The sequence below is a fragment of the Plodia interpunctella genome, chromosome 11 (assembly GCF_027563975.2).
Source record: "Plodia interpunctella isolate USDA-ARS_2022_Savannah chromosome 11, ilPloInte3.2, whole genome shotgun sequence".
NCBI lineage: Eukaryota > Metazoa > Arthropoda > Insecta > Lepidoptera > Pyralidae > Plodia > Plodia interpunctella.
Genome location: NC_071304.1, coordinates 7,106,061 through 7,128,137, shown reverse-complemented (window position 1 = coordinate 7,128,137; position 22,077 = coordinate 7,106,061). Strand labels below are relative to the sequence as shown.

The following is a 22,077-nucleotide window of genomic DNA, read 5'->3' as shown; positions in this document are numbered from 1 at the left end:
TAGAGATGGGTCTTTTAATGTAAGATTAGGCATCGTATCCTATATTAAACGAGCAATATTCATACTATGTATTCACATTTTCGAAAATCATATTGTTGAAACTGACATATTAATGTAAGTCACAGACACTAGATAGATAGATTGATTCCATTGAAATTTTTAATAAAAATGGAAAAAGGAGCTCGGTAGATATATCACGACATACGAAATATTTTTGATTGTAATCACGTCGTCACACGATTTCATAGAGTTAAACTAACATTTTTAAATAATTTTCTATAAGTACATTTCCCTGTTCGATAGGCATTTTGAAATCAAAATATATGATACTAATAAACAAATGATATTTTATATTATATTAATACGACTTGTGGAAATAATTTCGACGGTAAGCGACCATCTTTATTATTTATACAAAAATCAGCGTGAATTTGTCTCCCTGCTAACATAATTTTACAGCTTCGCGCGTGATTTATGGACCCCCGTTGACAGATGATAATTATCACAAGAAATTCTCTGCTATAATAAAAAAAAAACCGTGCATTACAAAAAAGTACGAAATTATGATAAGCATTTTCTTCAATATACCTACGTATAAATTAGAATATTAATTTTAACATTATAACTAAGTATAAGTATAATGCAATTGCCTTAATTTCATGCAGTAAATAATTATAACGGTATTTTAATACATTTTTACTGTAATTCTCGTCTATATTTCAGTATAAAGAATTCACAGAATTAAAACGAAATAATATTGTTTCTAGCCAAAGTTTTCAAATCGATCATTACTTCGCATATTTTTACAGCTACAAGCAATCCAAACTTTCTTTATCATGAGTAATTTATATCTTGTTAAACAAAATATTGGAAATAATATGAAATCGAGGATTTATTCTAAAAGTATTGCATATATTTATTGTATATACGAAAAAAGATTTCTTAAAAATCCTAATGGAATAAACGCTAACTTTATTTTTACGTTTTTATTTAAGTGATATTTTATTTTTAAATACACTAATCAAGCATACCTACGTTGAACATAAAGCAATGCAGTGTATTAAATAATACAAAAAATGCATGTCAAATAATTTAATTAAAATCTACATAATATATTTTGTTAAATACTTATTTAATATCAGCATTTTTATAAAACGGATCCAACCTACCTGTCGAACTACAGACTCTGTACAAACTGAATACTAAAACATTTAAGAATAAGTTGAAAACTTTTTACCTGCCTAAATATCTCAGCGACTCGCCGGTGCTCGGATAAATCCTGCGAGGTTTTTGTGGTGCGGTCTTATAATGTTGTTGGATATTGTAGATTGCACTGAAAAAAAAATTTAAATAAATAAAATAAATAACCATTGGTTATATAGAAAAAATTGCTCTTAGCGATAATTTAGATATATTAGATTTATTTAATATAGTAAATTGTACTGTACAAAGGGTTCATTCATTCAATTTGTACTAATCCCAAAACTACAATGAAACAGTATTTATGTGCCTGCTAAATTTATAATAAGATACTCGAGGCTGTTCAAAACACATAATATAACCTAGAAGTTGAGCTGTCAACTAATGAAGTTTGATTACGGTACATTGTGACGATTTATCAGGCTTAAGGTCCAAAGGGATCCAACATATTCTCATTTCCATCGGCCGGAGACAGTTTGTTTGATGTAAAGCAGTGTCGCAGCTGATTCAAAGCCTATTTTTACGTGTTACGAATATGGTATTATTCTGTATTTTGTCGAAAATATTTTTATGAAAGTCAATCTAAACGTTCACGTTGCTAGGTTGTCGTTCGTATCTCACTTATATACGCAGTCTGTGTTAATATTATTCAACAATTTCGTTTAAAACTAAGTCAATTTGATCTGTATCTCAATTTATTTTTCCGAAATTTCAAGTACGTACGTATTTGTACCTACATAAGCTAACCAATTAATAATTATGTTATTATATTCTTGAACATGGCAGACCTTTTTATCCCAAATTTATAAACAATAACTTCGTTTGATATAACGGGCTTATGTACTTCTTCGTTTAATATTCCCTTCTCCTAATACATAATCATGAGAGTTCATTCATATTAAAATAAGGAATACTCAGGAAATCGATATGTGGCATTAGTATGCATTCATTAATATGTTAAAGATGGACTTATAGCGAGAAAAGAGAAATTTATACGGAAAAATATAAACGATTAGGAAACTGGCAAATTTCAGTAAAACTTCCTTATCCTTACATATTATAAAATAAAGTCCTTTGACGCGTCGGTCTGTCCGCGATAAACTCGAAAACTAAGGCACTGAATGTACACATGAATTTTCACGCAGTTTTGACCAATAAATAGTGTGATTCCTGAGGAATGTTTAAGTGTATAATTTTTTTAATTTAATTAATGAAGCAGGGACGGGCCAGCGTATCTATTGGTGAAAACCACATGAAAATCCGTACAGTAATTTTTGAATTTATCGCGAACTGACAGAGAGGCAAACGACAAGTGAGCGATTTTATTTCGTAATATCCTTACAGGACTAAAACAATACATGATATCTCATTGTTTATCTGTGTAATACAATAAAAGTGTATTCTGCTAATCAATCCAGCTTTTAAGCTAAGCCCACACTATGGCCTTATCTCTAAGGGCATCGTTGCATTTCTAGCGTGACAATATGCCTTATCGAGTGGTATGGAGTTTCATTATTAGCAGCATAAATAGGTCAACGTAACATAATTATTTGTTTTACAAAGATAGCTGTTTTTGCTGCAATTGTATGACATAATTGAATCATTTGACATGCCATTATTATGACCAATATAATGTGTTTACATTAAAATTAAAGCATAATATAACTACTAGGTTGCTAAACTTTTCTATTAGGTAGTGATATATGGTTAGATACTGAAAACATATAAATAATCACAGATGAGTTTGTATCAAGGTAAGATCGATCGACAATATAATAAAAAGTTATAATTCGATACTTGTTATAAAATGACGATTATGATGATGCCCGACTGATTTCAATTATGATAAAAGACATTACTACTCGACTAGCTACTAGCTTTAACTTGTGGCTTTGCTTCGTTAGTTTCAGAATCAAATATAAGAATTAATAATAAAGGCCTTAAAAATATAATTTTCCACCCTGACCTAACCGGAGATCGAACCGAGAATGTTTAGAAGTCATCGATACAGATTGTTGACATCCTCAGCCTTCTTCGTGAGCGTCTTTCAATCGGTTGCTAGGCTACACACTATTTCTTGAGAACAAGAGGAAAATAGCTTTTTACAATTTCCACCTGAGACTTTCACACTCTGTGTTTTTCTATTTGCAATAAATTAACATCTACAATTGGCAAGCCAGATTTATTATTCATCCATTCAATTAGATATAACTATATCCCCAAACAAACACAGATCAGTATCTATCAATATTTTATGACAGTATAACATGGTCATGGGGACTGGCTACACACGAGTGCCTTCAAATTCAGAAAATGGCCCCAATTTTCCTAATATGCTGTACAAAACTCAGCATCAGCATTCAAAACTTTCTGTTTACAACGAAGTTTCAAAATAAGAGCTGGTTTGCAAGAAGTTTTAATTGCGTTCCTTCTTTTATTGTTCTTTTCTTCAGCTGGCAATTTGAATAAAGGTAAAACAACGAAAAGTGTACTCCTCGATATTTATACAGCCAAGTTTTGTAACGGTAAAATAAATTTAGCAGAAATAATATTCGACAGGAGATTTCTTCTGCTCAGAATATTATTTCTGCTCAGTTTCTTCGCCAGAAAAAATCTTCAAACATTTCCATGTTATTCTGAATTCTTAGTTATTATAAATTCACAAATGTTACTTTGATATTACATTTTTGTATTGAAATATTTGGACTTTTTCATAAATATATCAATAAATACGTTTGAACATACATATATATTTTGATTGATTTTAATTCAAGTATTAAAAAAAACATTTTCATCATTGCGCTGTGCTATTTTTAGCCATTAGCGAATATACTTATACATATTCACCAATGGCTGTAACAAAATGGCTACTACAATACGTTACAATAAAAATACTATCTTTATTGTAACGTATTGTAGTCTCTTAATAGTTGTGCAAAGTGTACGAAAAAACGAAAGCCTCATTAGTAGCAAAATTTAAAGAATATTCGTTCACGGCACTATATTTATTTACAATAAAGAAATGTCTTCATATCTTGGATGCAGGCTAATTAGTGCTAGATTCATTGATGTCTTTACGTCTACAGTCCGGCACAAGCCCATTTTAAGTTGGGTTTACGCCCGACTTTTTGAGAAGAAATTGAGAAAATACTGGGCTTAATGACATCTAAAATAGAACTCATACGTCGAGTGCGTCTCGCTTCCTATCGTCGACTAATGAGGTACGACGTCGCTGTGTTGTAAAGAAGTTAAAACTAGCGTGAAGTCGTGAATACCTTCTAATACATTTCTAATAGGAACAGAAAATCACGTGAGTCGGTGTGCGATATCATTTATGATGAATTGCTTTATACTGATCTCAAATAGTTCATGTATAAAGTCGCCGCTGCACTTATTTTGTTAGTTTTGAGTAAATATTAACTTTAAGTTGAGTTGTCAACTTGTGCAGTAGAATAGTTTTGTGCCATTCATCATCTAGGTACAGGATTTCCTGTATAGGTATTTACCTATTTAGCCTGTACCTAGATGATGATGGATGCATATTCTTGATGTACAAATACTAGGAATTAAATTTGATCTACTGACTATAAAACTGAAGTCTGTCTATTTTTTGTTTCAGGTTTAAATTTGTGGATGATTGGATCTTGATTTTTTAAGTGAAGTGTTAAAGTGTTTCCTTACAAAGAAATTCTTAAACAGGTAAGACTTGTTTTTTTTTATTTCCAGTAGTACTGTAGTAAGGCTGTAGAATAAACTGACGTTTAAGAATAGAGCACTTGAATACGACAACATTTCACCAAAATAAATATACAATAAAAATAAAACAAATAAGTTATCTTATAAAATTATTATGTACTTACATAAGTTACAAATATTGGGATTAAAAATATTCTAAAAATTTACGCTCTATATTCTACGTCAAGAAATAAAACGTTGATAATGAGATTATTGCATTCACAACATTCATGGCGTTCTAAAACATACGTAGAGAGAAGTTCGAAAACTTTTTCAAATCATTGAATTGGTACGAAATCATAATATATTTGCAATACCTTTGCTATAGACAACCCTATTGCGCTTTTAAATTCCTATTATCATAACCATTCAAGACTATAATCAATTTAACTACAAAACCGACATATAGAGCGATTATTTAGAATTTGATATCAACTGTTATCAGATAGAACTCGCCTTCCTAAAGATCTTACTCTATTCATTACGATGCTACGGCGACATAAACAAAAGTCCATTGTAGTATATAATCAGCACGGAAGGAGATAAAACGTGAGATCTGTATAGCTGTGGCCTACTTCGCTTGCCTGGGTTTATGGAAGATGCTATTGTGTTTGGTGACGCATTTTGACGCATCCATATAATCTACTCACACTCATTTGAGCAGTTTCCCAGTTAATTCCACAGTCGTTGAGCGTCGCAGCCCAGGCTCCGCTTTCCTACTTTTTCTTCAATTCGCACGGTCGTCGGCATTCATAGTTGTCCGGCCGATGGCATGCATAGTTTCCTTGATGACGTCTATAGTCGTATCTTCCCTTTCATCCTTGCAAATGCCAAGTTATACATTGGATGCCACGATGCTTAGGAATTTAAAAAGATTCTACCATAGATATAGAACATATACTACGAGCGATTCTACTGTGATATTATTGCTATTTTTTGCTTTTTGCATAATGTCAACCATCTTGGAATGTTATTATTACATATCAGATGTTCAGAGCTTTTTATTCCTAAGTCATATTCCACATACCTCCATTCCTCCATATACTTACCATAATAATAAATACGGAAGACACTTATTACAGCAGGCGGAGCCTAGTACAACAGCTACTATCAAATCGTAACCTTGTTAGTTTTTTAATTTATGCATTAACAAAATACCAGTCTAGAGAACCAATTTCCTTTCATTTTATCAAGTTAAAAGGACTTGAAAAGTTTATTAAAATAAAATTCAAGGCAAAAGAACTATTTAATTTGACTAAAACACAATTAGTATTTTACATTAAAGGGCAAAAGGTTTCAATTTATACACCCTATCAACGTGTCTCCATCGAAGCTTTTTTTTTAAACTATCAACAAAACAACAATGACATGTTTCTGAAACAAGTTTCACTCGCTATAGACAAAACTTTGTTTCTCTATCAAATAAAAATGCGAGTAATAAATATACCTTGCACCTCAAAGTAGGTAACTGTTTTTCACCAGGTAGGAAAAGCATAAACATCGTTGATGTTTGACCAATATCGTGCAGTGAAAATATTTTTGTATTTAGATGATTTTGTTGAACGTTCATATACTTAAATAAAAGTGTTTAAGTGACACAAACATATTCCCAGGCACGTCCGAAAATATCACTTTGTAGGCGACCTTATTGTGACTAATGCCTAATATTTTATCGTTTTGCCTCTAATATACATGTGTTGTATATAATATCGTACTTTGATTGTACTATATCATCTCTTTACAGTCTAAGTGCATTCCACAGCCATAAACACTAATGCAGAAACCTACCTTTATGTTTAAAACCAGATCTTTCTCTATTATACTCACACTAAATCAAAATCAGTTCAGAGATTTATCTGTGAAAGCGTATCAGACAGACATTTTCATTTATAATACTATGACGGATATGGACGTTCCTTACAAAAAAATATACGAGCAATTTAGGATAGTATATCAAAAATATTTCTATCTTTGATGGCGTTTCTTATAAATTGTTCAGAAATAAAAAATCAATCCACTTATATCTCATCTCTGGAAAAAATTGACCGAGCGATGCTCAGGCGTGCGTTCATACTACACTCTAACCAGAAAATAAATTATACCTCACACGAGAGGTTAACACGTGAGAGGAATCGGAAATTGAGAAGTAGCTACTATCGAGCACAGATTATATAGTAGTAAGTACAAAACTCGCACAATCTTGTATAAATCCTGGTGTAGCTATTTTATAAGTCTCTAAAGATTAAAATTGAAATCATACAGGCGTTAAGCTCTTGGAAGACAATTTTAATTTAAAAACATTTTGGTTTGATGTTTATTGTGTAATCATTAAAATTGCTATTATTTGAGTAATTTTAATAAGTACATTATTTATTATTTAAATTGTATTTAATCGAAAGATTTATATTTTTCTAAAATATATGATGTTATTCATAAACCATATGATTAAATAAAACGTAATTTTACTCAGAATTTATTATTAATTTTTGACCTTTGGCTTATAGGATAGACAGAAAGAGTTTAATCGTTTAAGTAGGTACGAAAATATTAAATGGTTGTCTTGAGCTTGACATTTACAATAATAATCTGTATAATATTTTCTGAAAATTTCAATTCCAACCTAGATTTTCCCCGAATTTGTTTGTTTGTCGACAAAAAGCACTTCGAATTTCAGTATTTTCAGAATTTTGACACGCTGTCAGTGTCAGTACGCATGTGAATTGATATTTTACGTTACACTCGACTGCATGTCAAGTAATCAATTGATCTCTATGATAAGATAATACATGCGAATTTGCAGTGAATGGGAAGGTTTATGTAGTTTTAACTGTGTTCATAGAAAAAATAATTTACAGATATATTGTTTGTTTATTCAAGTTCAAATTTAGAAAATGAAAAAGGTATGATGATTTCGGCTACAAATGTACGAACTTGTGGCTTAAGTCACAAGTTCGTAGACAAAGACTAGGTACCATTTAAAAAAATCTATGATCGAGAGACTACATACTGCTGCAAATACGTTACAACAAGTCCAGGCCTGTGAGGGTACACTGGTTCTAGGGAAGGACAGTCATCTGCCACTGTGAAGATCCAATTAACGCATTTTTATCTATATAACCTTTAGCATTAGCGAGCGGAGGGTGAAAAATCTGGTAAATAGTTTCATTTCTGAAATTTATAAAATAGGTACATACTAAGACCTCAAGAGCAAAGTCACGGCCAGAAATATGTTTGTTTCATGCCTAAATTTGCTTTAGCGGTTCGAGCGGGCTTTTACCAATAAAAGGATGTAAGATATTAGAAGTATTCCAAGAATCAAGGCCTGCCCATACATCAAGAATATTATGGCAACAATCCAGAAAACCAATTGTGTCTAAAATTACTATATATCTCCTTACAAATCATATTATCGACTTGGTTTTATTTAATAATACATTTCAGTACCAATAGAACATATTATTTTATAATGTAACAACACAACCCACCCAACCAAAACCAACGTAAAAATAAATATTATTGTTCGTTGTAAAAATTGAAAGTCTTATGAAAATTATGTATAAGAAAAAAACACGGATAACTCTGGATTTTATACATAATGGAGACAAATGTTTCAGTAGAAGTAGATTGAAGTTTCAAGATTATCGATTATTATCAAAGAAGGTATTATTTTTTAGAAACCTTTACGAAATGAAATAACATATCATTTGAAGTAAATTTTGTTTTTAATATCTTATCCTAACTAATATTAAGTATAAATGCGAAAGTAAGTTTGTTTGTCTTCCTGCTTTACCTACTCAACAATTCTTCTTTAAATTTTGCATATAAATAGTTTAAAGTACGGAGTAAAACATAGGATACCTTTAATCCCGGAAAAAATAACTGTTCCTGTGTCATGTCGTGTAAATCATGCGGGCGAAGTCGGGTAAGCTACTACAATAATTACGCAAGATTCAAACAAAAACAAAAGATTTAAACGTCGAACATGATAAAGACAACATACAAAATGAATGTTGAACTTCCTGTCGTCGATGTGACAAGCGCCACATGCTATCATGAGCCGACGAAAATCAGTGGAGCATGCTACTACACGTGTCACTGTCTGGAATGCTGTCCGACATGAATGGAGATGTCTTGCTAATTATATATTTTATATCTACACATATAATAAAACTAAGTAAAAAATATTAAAAAAAAGCTAGTAAAAGTGGACTATGTCTGTACATAGAAGATGTTAAAGAAAAATAACTTGTAGGGGATCTTCATGGGACTAATAGAAGCCATGTATTTTGACTATCTGTCTTTTTATATGTTTGTTCGTGCATCACGCAAAAACTACTCGATGGAATTTGATGCGGTTTTTACAGTTACATAGTGAGAAGATCTAACTCAAAATCTGGTGTAGGTTTCATTGCGATACGTAATAAAATAAGATTATTTGTATAAGGAAAATCAGGCTCTCAATAGGAATCATAATGTCGAGCGAAGCCGGGATGCACCGCTAATTAATAATAAACTGTGGGGGTAGACTAACAGAAAATCTCAAGAGAGTTGAGTTTTGAAGCGAATAATCCTGAATAAAAACTGTAATTCTCTCCAGGTTTCCGACCAATTGCATATTCCATGAATATTGGCCGATATATGAGTGTAGTTAATATTATAATAATCGTAGAATAGAATTCGATTAAGCGTTGCTTAAATATACCTACATAGTTAAGAAATGCTTTGCTTTTTTCTTTAGTTACAATAATTCGTTGATAGCTAAAGACCTATTAATATACCTATCATCTGATAGCCTCAAGTCGAAAACACCAGCCAGAAATTTCGATGCACTTGCGGTATCTATTTAAAGTATATGTCTATGGTTTCCTGCAAGATTTTTCGGTATACAGAATGGTTTACAAGTCATGCATACGCGCTCGGCTATGTCTGATTTAATTTTAGGCCAATGATTCACTGATGCACACCTACCGCTTGATTTTTCCAAACATTACCTTTATGTATACAGATTGGCCGAAAAGTGTATGAAAACTTATAACATCAGTCATGCACAAAGGCCGAGAATAAGTAGTTTCTTATATAAAACTCTTGCTATATTTATCTAAAAATACTTTTTAAATCGCGAAGGCACAATTGAAATCAACGGAGAGCATTAAAATAAATTATATAAACTTTTACTAGTCGAACATAAATTGGGACTAAATGAAACCAGAATCGTAAATGCGTTTAACGTTTGTTCTCTGACTTCAATAAGTTTCTAGAGTTATTTTAAAACAACTGCAATTACAGCGACATTAGGGGCAGCATACGCTGAAAATGGCTATAAAAAGCCTTTCATTGTAAACCCTGGCCACTGAGACCTTTTTCCTTTCTCGATCGTTTTACTTTTTTGCGGTAGCTAACTGCCAGGATTACAAATGGGAAGAGTTATTGTGCACTCGGTTTTTAAATGTAATGTAAAATACAAATGTCATTTTGTTATAGTGTTCCTACTTATATTACTATTATTGTAATTAGAACTGATTGTGCAGGTACCTCATCAAAATGAATACCCATAAATTTTCATTTGTCAGAAAAAATAAGAAACTTGGCATGTTACATTTATATATTTTTTCTACAAGAACAAAGAATCTTACTTACATCTTCACGTCGCGCGTATATCAGGTTTTTCAATTATAATCTCTCTCTTATTCCCGCATATTCTCGGTTTCATTCGAGGCTTTAACACCGCGAAGTGGATAAAAAAGAAACCTTAAATTTTTGAAGATCGCTCAGTAATTTTACAACCGACCGCCTGCCTGGCTTAAAAAAATTAAAACAGATATAAATCTTAATTAAAGGCAGCGAAATATCAGCCACCAGTCCAACACGCAACTATTCCCAGGCTCGTTCCAAAGTCGATAAAGGGAAAAGCGATAACGACACGGGCAGAGGAAATACGATAGAGTGGCTAGCGGTCGCTCGGAAACAGTGGAGATAGCACGCGACCTGGCACCTGGCTTAATTGACCCTGCACTGTTTACAGAGTTTGCCTTTACTTTGTACTTTTATTCACTTTGTAATGCAATAACTAATTCAGTACTTTGTATAGAAATTGTTGCTGGAATATCGAATAATCTGCTACTTGTGTATGGAGAAAAATATTTTTTCTGAGAACTATAGAAGACAGAGGGAGAATGATATAATAAGAGAATGGCTACTAGGTTTCGCTTGGATGTGGTGATATAAAATACAACCTGGAACTTAGTTTCAACGTTTACAGTTACAGTTGATTAGGTAACATTTGCCTCTGGCGCTTGTCACGGTGCCCTGACGAATATGACGACTGGATTCACGAAATTTTGAGTGAATGTATTTTAGAAGCTATACAACTTCTTTGCATAGGTCTATGAAGGAGTGAAGAAGAAAGGTAATTGAGAAGATCTGTTGTAGTGAGATCGTAATCTAAGAAAAAAAAGGCTTGAAAATATTAAGTATTCCATTAACAAAATAGAACAGTAGTTCTGTTTTATTAACAAAATATTGTTCTGTTATTTTTTACAGTTAGGCAAGTACGTACACTGTACTAATACGCGTGTCGTTAATTGTACGTAAATTTAACACCAGCAACCTTGATATAAGTCTTTGTCAACAACGTTTCTAAAAATAATGTTTACCATAATTAATTATATCGATAAGGCAAAATCGTAAATGTAATACCAAAACTAGCCACTAACACACACGAATGGAAAAATTTAAAGTTCTTACTGCCACCCACAGTCTACCAATATAGTTCAGTTAACTAACTATAAGATCGCAGTCTACCAAGATAGCTCACCTTGCGCCATAATCGAGCATAGTCGTTGTTTACAGAATCGGCAACATGTTTATCCCGCATAGTTTGCGGAATTTGTACTTTCTTGGCATAAATGAATTTGCAGAAATTGCTTTCCTACAAGCCGATCTTCAGATCCTTCAAATACTTTAGGAAAATCGAACAATTATTAAAATACCTTAATACACCTTATATACACCTTTAAGTAAAAGTATTACATAATTTTGCAATATTTTTGAATATATTGATATGCTGTAGACTGTACGGGAGTTTCTTTAAGCAAATAATTTCTCCGTCGGGTATCTTTTGCAACTAGGTTACTGGGTTGTCGACAATACCGCTGTTTGCTACCCACCAAAGCGTTAATATCGAATAGTAAAGAGAGCTTAAAGTGAGTACGATTTTTGTAAAAATCCAGACAGTGTACTCTTGATACATTTGATTGTAAGTCAACATCATTCGCGAATGCATAACTATATATATAATGTATTGTACAATTTTATTGTATATATTTCAGTATATTGTATACGTTACGCGTGTTTGAGGTTATGTAATCGATCTGACCATATTTTAAGAAATCGTATTTATCTCTTTTAACAGTTCTAGATTTTAATGCATCGATGTGGCAAACTATTAGAGCTCACGAACAATCGAGGAAAGCTCTCGATAATATCATATAAACTCTAATCTCTTATAAGTCTTATTAACATAACAATCTTATCTTGTTTTTTATGATTTTACAGCAATAAGTATAAATTAAAACAGACTTTTTAGGAACTTTTTCGAAGTTATTAAATATTTTACTTTAGGTTTGAAATAATATTTCATTTATTCTCAACAAAATTCAACAATAAGAATTGTGAAGATTTGTTTGCGAACGTTCATTGGAATTCGAATAGATATTCTATAATTCCTTAATTATAAAAATTACTATCATAATATATGTATATATATATTCTTTGATGTACTAATGTATGATACAAGTTCAAGTCTGTATTTATTTCTGGACACTTGTTTACGGCTGTTTTGCATCTATAAAATAGCCATATAAACGCGTCAAGGGTCGCTTTAATATTAAAATTTAATTTAGAAACACGAATATTAAAACAGTGGTTTAACAACCATGATTGTACCCTTGAGATGGTGTTTACAAAGTGATAATATTAAATTTAGATAGTGTTGTAACAGATTATATTATAAAAATCTGCAGCTATTAAAATAAAAAAAGCTAAAGAGTTTTTTTCGTTTCTTTGATCACACTTTGGCACTACCAGTGTAATTTTAAAACATATTTTTGTGTTAAAAAGAGTCACAGATATGAAGCTGTCAAGGCAAATCTAGAATGAAAATAAAATGTGGAGCGTGTTCGCTTTATTTAATTACAAGCGGTCCAATCCGGGTTCGCTCGGGTAAGACCATAATTAATAAAATAAGCCTTTGTTACTCTTGTTTGTTTCATCTATCTTTATACCAAATTTCATCAAATTTAGTGCAGTAGTTTTTGAGTTCAATCATTACAAATGAAAATACAAATAATTCCTCTTTATAATATTAGTATTGGATAGTATGGATTCACGAACACATGTTTACAATATATAAATACGATTAGACGTACAGTGTTTTTACATAAGTGCTGCTTATTTCTAAAGAATTCAACCGCTTTCTTCCCATTGACCATCCATTAGCCAAGGTTTACAAACTTTGTTATTGTAAGTAACTAAGTAGTACTTATCTTGATTTGAGGTCGAGCCATCTCGGGACAAGACCCTCGGGATCTTTGTGTCTTAACAGATAACCCTTTGGGATAGGGCGACTACCACTAATGAAGTTTTTTGATCAATTTTAACCCCTATATTTGATGCTATAAGACGCAGACTGGTTAGTTCAGTTTCGCAAGTCATTTAATTGTATATAGAATGGGTTTCTATAAGTATTTTAATAATCTTTAAAAGGGCTTTTGTGGTATCATGAACACATTATCAAAATATAATTGGATATAATTCCAATGGAAAAAATCTAAGTATATAACTAGTTATTAAATGTAAAAAGTATCATATTATAATGGAATATTGAATAGTTGAACTTAAGACTTTAAAATAACAATGAATCCTAGTTAACGTAGCTTGTAAAATACGAATACGATAAAATATAATATCAATACTAAGGAAAATACAGTAAATAATATTTAAAATGCCTTTACATTTCGTGCATCAAAATAGTGAAATGTAGTTCCATTATACACAATCTCGAGTGCTCGCCTTAAGCTGTATTTGATAGACGTGGTAACGGAACGGAGTACTGAGAATATTCTGATATAAACTGTCGAGCTTGATGTCTGTCGGCTGCATACGAAACATGACATGCGCTTTATTGGAAGCAAAAGATTTGTTTTCTAAACATGTTCGCTATCTGGAGGTACTGGCTTCGATTCCCTACACGGGAAAATATTTTAGATATTTGCCTGTGGCTCTGGGTGTATTGTGTCTGTTTCTGTGTTTATGTTCATTATTGGACCTACCATACAAGCTTAGTGCTTATTGTGTAACATTGTCTATTTATTTATTATTTTATTAATAAAATACTAAAATATTTTTTTCTTTATACATAAATTTCAAATTAGAACTTTGCTGACAATTACTAAAATTGCATGAAAATCGTTTAAATCATTTGCTGAGATACCACAAAAATTAATGCCAATAGTAATCGTGGTCTCATTTCTATGCCCTCTACGATCTGCACCAAAAAAAATCTCAATGTTGAACATTTCTATCAATGACGATAAACCCAAGAAAGATGTTCTGCGGTTATTATTTCTCCAAGTTGACGTATCAATCATCAATCAAACCAGTACTGGCGTCCTGACGGTGCGGGAGTATTCAGCGACACAAAATCAATAGAGTAAGCATTCGAGTTAGATTGAAATCACGAAATGCGAATCAATCATAGTCGGGAATACTGTAATGGCTTCCGTTACGACCTTTTCATGTTGTTAAGTGGGCAGTTAGGGCTTTCAATTTTTATTTTTGTTTTGTGTCTTCATCAGCAGTCACTCAATTTAAAAAAAACGCTATCGATAATAAAATATGATAACATTTTATGTTTGCATTGCGACGTAATTTGGTGTATTTTCATTGTAAAATGCGAGTAGGTAAGGTAATTTTATTCTGAAATGTTCATATTCCAGTACTTACGTAATAAACGGAAATTCTACATAAGCTTTTGACCAGAAACATAATATTTTTTCTTATCCAGCTGTTCAGAGTTCAGATTTATTGTACATATAAGTTATCACTTACGTAAAATTTAACATGTACCAAAAAATTATAATTTACAAATAAGACAATACTCAGAATAGATAAACTACATAGCATCTACGTCTCCTCAATTTACTTAACTATGCAAACTGATCAACATGGCGTCACTAATTCATTACTACGTAATAGTCGCAAGTGGAGGACGCTTCATTTACCTCACCTCAACACTTGTCACGTTTGACATCTCAACGTAAATAAACGAAGATAATATCAAATTCAATTAATAAATTGCCTTTTATGCTTAACTATCATAAACTCAATTTTTGATATGAGAAAAATTTCTAGTACATAAGTCCATTTCCTTTATTGATCTTTTCTTAATCTAGGAGAGATAAGAAGCCGCAGGTACATATGTTTTTTTTCGCTCCGAGACTAGCACTTATATACCCATTTTTTATTTTAAATTCTGTACCTACTTCTGCTTAGAAGTAGGTACAGAATTTAAAAGAATAAATGGGTATTTAAGTCATTACAACTCACACTAATAAGCCTAATTAAATGAAAAGCCCTAATTAGACGAGACTGGCACAGGACCTTAAGAAATGGTGCGAAAAAAGGGAGGCCTATTTCCAGCAATGAGTTGATATAGGCTGAAAATGATAATGAAAATAAATAAAAATCACCATAGCTGAATTCGTTCAGAGACAGCTGAGAAATTCCTAAACTTTTACTATAATTTGGTACAAAAAATTGTCTATTAGAGAGAAAACCACACGCTTGCTTGCTTGCTCTGACCTCAGTTGTGTTTACTCTAGCAGGCCGTTCCCATGATTCATTGTATTCGTTTGACGCCATGCTTTCGTCGGAACCAGCTATAAATCAACCTTCATAACAATCCACGTCTTATCCCAGAAAACTGCTGGAAAAAAACAGCAAATATGAATATATCATGGAAGTTTTGTTGGAGATTTTTATGGAAACTTTATTACTAAATGCTTTTTAACAAACTCAAAAATACAGAGCTTGTTAAAATTAGCATTAGCAAAAATCTTACGAGCTTTGGAAATGTATAGATAAAGTTCAGTTAGCTTAATATATTAAAAGTTATAAACTCACATTCATATAATATTACACACTTATCTTCATTATAGGAATATTTGCCAACAGAAATTTGCAATCAGAGAGCGTGATTCCATTAGCGTATACATGCAGTACAGCCAACTACATGTTAAGTGCGAGCCTCTATGCCGCAGTAATTAAGGCGAATTTGTAATAAATGATTGAATTAGCTGTTGACAGTACAATCGATTAATGGAACTTATTACCCATAATACTGCAAAGCACTTAATAATTGTCGCACTAGGTTTATTGGATTAAAGATTGCACACTGGTTGACACTTTAGTTCACTAGTGTATACGCGACTATTTGCCACTAGATGGCGATAGGTAGTCATGTCAGATACCTTTAGGCGATTTGTGTAATATCCTGACACTAGCTTTTGCAAGATCACAATCTACAAGAGATTACAGAAGATAAAATCATTCAGAGAATGGCTCTAAAAATAAAATAAAATATACAAATCAGTAAAAAGAAAAATTAAAACAGTAAAAATACTTATAATAAATTAGGAAAACTTACAGAATGTGTCCCATAAAGAAAAAAAAACGGTAAAGAAGTTCACAAAATGTTTCCATATACTTTGACCTATTTGAAGAGATAGCAGATAATTTTGAGAGTATTTCAAGTTACCTAACCAATTTACAACCACATTTAGTTGCTTCCGAATGCTTGCCAAGGTGTTTTGGCCTGGATCTTACTGTTAAGATGTGACCCAATTCTATAAACATTGACCGTGTCTGTGAACGATTTTCCTAAATAACTAAGGTAGGTATTAAGCAAGGCTCTCGATACGAAAACATTGTCGAATTCAATAAGTATTTAAGATACCCCAGACTTCGAAGTTGGTATCCTCGCATCTGCTAGATAAAAGCTGATGATTGAATCGAACATCACCGGCTGAACACACATTTTCCAATCATAGCTAAGAACACTCCCGATTATCAAGTTAAAAGATCTAGATCAAAATCGTGCAGCCGTTTGGTAGCTACGACGCCACGGACAGAGACATACAAATACACAGATACGTTAAACTTATAACGAATTATATAGGTTAGGTTAAAAGCAAATGTGACGTGAAAAACATCAAAATAACTAAGAATATTGATGGAGGAGGAGGATAGGAGAAAAAGTAGGAAGCGAAACCTCAATTCCGACGTCTTGACTGTGGGTAAAATGGAGAAAACTGAGTGTAAAGAAAGAAAGAAAAAGTCGCTGGATTGAGAGCGAGCTAAGTAACAAAAATTTAATGAGCCAAGTCTTGTAATAAAAGTAACTAAGGATAATCGTATTTCTTAATTTGGGAATTATTAAACTTAAACATGAAATGGATAATGACCTGTTTGAGAATTTAAATCGTGTTTATACAATCTCCATTTCCCAAAATGGCACCCAAAATGGGCGATAATATCTTTTATTTTTGTGCCGGCAAAAATAAAACCCTCTTTCGGGTTACGACTTCTAATTGATAATGATGCTGTCCTTTTGAGGGCCGCTTCAGAGATACGGATAATGTATTTAAATGTTAATATAATGTGATATAAAGAAGTTATATTACGTAGAAGTCCTCAACAAATCATTTCTATTATTAACTTACTAACTACTACTATTTAATTTAGAGTAAATCTTACTATTTCTATTTGAATTTAATTGAAAACAGCTAAGTGACATTTGGAACTAACATTTAATTTAACTTGCAACGTAGGTATGTAAGTGTATGTTCGGGTGGAATCCTGTAACTCAATTCGATCATTCGAAGCAGATATCTTTAACCGTGTGAGCTGAATTTTTGTAAACACGTGCACATGCATAGTCATGCATGACAAGCATTTAAGATTGTTTGTTACCTCTTCACGCTTTACCAGCTCGACCTAAATTTTGAATTTTTTTCCTTTTATCCCGGAAACATAAATGTTCCCTTGGAGGAAATTCACGTCGACGAAGCCGCGGGCAAAAACTAGCAGTTTATATTTTGCTTAAATACCAATGGAAATATATAGACAAAGTATAATAAATTGGTATTGGAGTAACAAAATGACAAAAACTTTTAATATACTTATATATCTGAGGGCACGGCAGTGCCCCCGCAAGTCGAGCAATTAAGTATATATTATATATAACATATATATACACAAATTGTTATATTAATAAACATTTTATTATATTCCACATAGTAGATAATGATAGATTTTCCCATATAATGAAAGGTATCATAGTATTGTGACAAACATACAAAACTATAGACCATTTGAATTCCAGATTTCATGTAGAGATAATAATATATTTCTATGTTATTGTACAGTTTCAAATGGTACTTATTGTATATTAAGCACATAGGAAAATAAAACTGGTTATTTATTTTGCATATCTACTAATAGATCAACAAAAAGAAAAAAAATACTACCTATAACTAGTTCTAGAGAATTTAAAGTTGACGGTGCAACCCACCCTTAAACTTTATTGTACAACTTGGACTGAATGCCGACACTAGTTGGACAAACAACCTTACACAAGTGTGATATGATATATTTTGATATTTTCTTCCGCATACGGCATCATATTTGTCGCAATATCGGGGGCATTGTAACCTACATTTTATAAGGCTAACCTCACATCAGTGCTGCAGGAAACTGGCAGATTCGCTCATGCGTTATGCACAGTATTTTGATAGAACGACCACCGCAGTGGCAAACAGCCCGCGAATGCTAGACGCTTAGGCTGCAGACACATCGGACGATGTGTTTCTACATTTCTTCATTGTAAATAAAATAGAAAATGGACTATAAAATTCAAATTAAGTAATTGATTATATTAGACAGTATTTTCCATGTGAATGTCAAAAATATGACATAATTAATGACTTAAAGTTTAAATACCAAAATTACTCGTACTGACACCTCCCGTTTTATTCGAAGCGAACAAGGATACTTATAGAGAAATGTCGTCATTATCTGCGAATAGTACAAAAAAATAAAATTATAATTAAATTAACATTCTATCATAATCTCTTTCAAAGAGCAAGTATGATGATTTTGGAAAAACATAGGCACATTTCGGTGTGAGCATCATTTTGTGTTTTTCACAAACACGTTCAATAAAACTAAGAAAGAACTTGGTGACTTAAAATACTATTTATTTTAAACAATATATCTAGTATTCTTGACTTGAAGTGAGTTTGAAAATAAAAAAATATATAATAGTGTGCTCCTAGCTTTGTGGGATCCGGTCGATAGTTACCATGTGACCGTTTTATTATGCCACTTTTGAAATCATATTTGACAAAATTTTCAATGGAAGGGAGTTTTATAAATGCTACAAAAATACTTAAGTTTTTGGTTGAGTTGTGGTTCAAAGTCGACCTCAGGTTGGGTTTTAAATTTTTAGGATCTAATATAACAAAATTAATGATATATGATATAAAGTGCACTTATTTCTGAAATGTAACAATTTTGATTGTATTTACAGTTTGTTTTTTTAGGGATCAAAAAGTCTGGAAACTTGTAAAAATTCTTTGCATTAATAAAACGGGTTAAACTTTTTTTTGTAATATAAAGCCACACAAAAACTGATTCCAAGTCTCAATACGACCGGTTGAAGCTCACGGTGTGATATTCATTCGAGAAAAGCCGTAGATGAAAGTATATTTGAATATAATAGGCTTTGCGATGCCGTGATAGAAATGGGAATAGTTTTTGCATTGTGCAGAGGCCTTTTGTCGCGTGCTCGCGTGGCGTTGTGAACAGGGATGCTAATCTGCGAAGTAAAATATTATTTGAGTGCCACGTTTATCATTCGTGTGATGGGGATCTAAAAGTTATCGTAAAGCATTGTGTTTGAGCTTGTTATATATGGACTTCTTAAATAGCTAAAGCTACTACGTAGTCCATCTAGTCATGAATACTTTATTTTTCAATTGCAGTTTTCAAATATTTCCCTCCGAAAAGAACAAATATTAAAAACTATATATTGATGGATCATACAGTAACAGTGGGTATATTATAATATAAGTCTCAAAATATGAAAGAGAAACATTTTTTTACCTGGAACTAGAGCTATCTATGTATTCCTTCCTTTCTTCCCTTCCTATTTAGGGTCAATCGAGTCAAAATCTAAAGTTGTATTAACTCAATACACTCCGTGGATGTCATAAAAGTCAATTAATTTAGATTCCAAAGATAATTGACGCCAGACAGGCGGCCGGTCTATCTTCAAAGTTTTAAGAATTATTTTATCAGCTTAGCCTCAGGACATAACAACCAACAATGACTAAGATCACGCGAAGATGGTGGAAAACACAAGTCCACAGATAGCGCATCCCTGCAGCTATCAAAAGCGCCCAGCATTGGTTAATCTCACGATTCCCACCGTCGACTATATCGCTTTGTCCGTCTGTTTACTTTACGTTCTATTTCGGTGTCCATCATCTGGCCATTGTTAGCGAATGTTTACAACGCACGAGTGCCGACCGTGCCTGTCTTTTGTGGGATACGAGGGAAACCGCAACGGTTGTGAGGTTGTCCGGTCATTGGAGTTGGTCAGTGGTGAATCGTGGTGGAACTATTAAGATAATAACTACTTATATTCTATTAACGGGAAAAGGCACGAACCTTTTTTATTGTAAAAAAACATTGTGTTAGACCGATTTAGTAAACATTTAAATTAGACGAATGTACTACACTCGTATGTGTAAACAAAGGTCCTAGCATCATTTGTAGCCCATTAAGAGTATCTTCACACCAACATCACCTCAATCCTATATTCCATTGTGACATAAAAGAAGGACAAACAAATACGGTCGCAAAATATAATATTAGTATAGATTTAGTAAGAGATTCTTCATGATAATACCACTATTCTATCTTTTGTGAGATAACCGCAACAGTTGCTCAGTTTCGTGGGTTTGCGGTTTAGGGATCTGTGGCTGCCTAAATAATTGTAGCAGAACATATTTTTAACAAATTTGAAAAAAAGGAGGCGGTTTTTTTATATGTAATAGAATGTATTAGCTAATACTGATCAATATTCACTCTCTGTTAAACTCACATACTTAAGTATGACAATAACTATAACTTCAAATGTACCCATACCGTTGCAATAATATTGACGGAATTACTATTACAGTTACGATACTATTTTTCTCCTTCGGGGATATATAGGTATAATAATACTTCTAGAATCATAGAGTCCACCTGAGCAAAGTTTTCCAGGCAGGAGCAAAACCGTGCGACACAGAACCGACAAAATCGAAAATTTTCAGGTCATGATGATATAATTATTAATAATTTTGTTGTTAGCATTACACTTCTCACCATCGAATCGATTCAACGTGAGACGCAGCGAACCAATGCAGTGTGGTTGTTGTTGCGTCACAATGGCACAATGTGATTGGTTCGCTGTGTCTCATTTCGAATCGAGTCGATGGTGAGAAATGAAATGCTAACCCACACTTCGCCCACTAATATCCATATCGATCTGAAGTTTGTAATAAAATGTCACCGTGCCGTCTCGCGACTGACGCTTTTCCATGTTTTGACTTATGATGCGTGTGCGTTGCTGACGTACATACTACCTACGTTTATATTTGAATGTTTGTTACGTTTTCGTTGAATGTTAGTTACGTTTTCATAGTTGTGCTAAAGTATGGGGCTGAAGCTTCAATCACACAAACTTTTCACTAAATTAAAGCCTAAACATCAAAATAGATAGGTATAAGGGCAAAAAAGACCTTGAGAAAAATAGCCCTTGTAATATTCAGTAAGATTAATGGAGGAAGAAAAATAGAATCTGTATCTTAACATGCTTTATACATTATAGAATACGTATTTCATAGTTTATTTAGTGTTTCAACCATCATGCTGACCTCGCCTTTGAGAGCCGAGGCGAATCGTCCGAATAGCTGCGTATTACTATAGGTACAGTCAAATATAATTCGTGTGGTTAAGCGGAATAGGGGTTAAGTC

The 22,077-nt window shown here is 32.5% G+C and overlaps 1 protein-coding gene across 7 annotated transcripts in view; it reads left to right on the top strand.

Annotated features, from left to right (window-relative positions):
• The window catches only part of LOC128673657 (voltage-dependent T-type calcium channel subunit alpha-1G-like), a 97,809-nt gene that overhangs the window by 7,313 nt on the left and 68,419 nt on the right, over positions 1 to 22,077 (top strand). For all 7 annotated transcript variants that reach the window (XM_053751657.2, XM_053751658.2, XM_053751651.2 and 4 more), the window contains exon 2: positions 4,820 to 4,899. The gene's annotated coding sequence lies outside the window, so the exon portion shown is untranslated. The remainder of the gene's footprint in view (positions 1 to 4,819; positions 4,900 to 22,077) is intronic.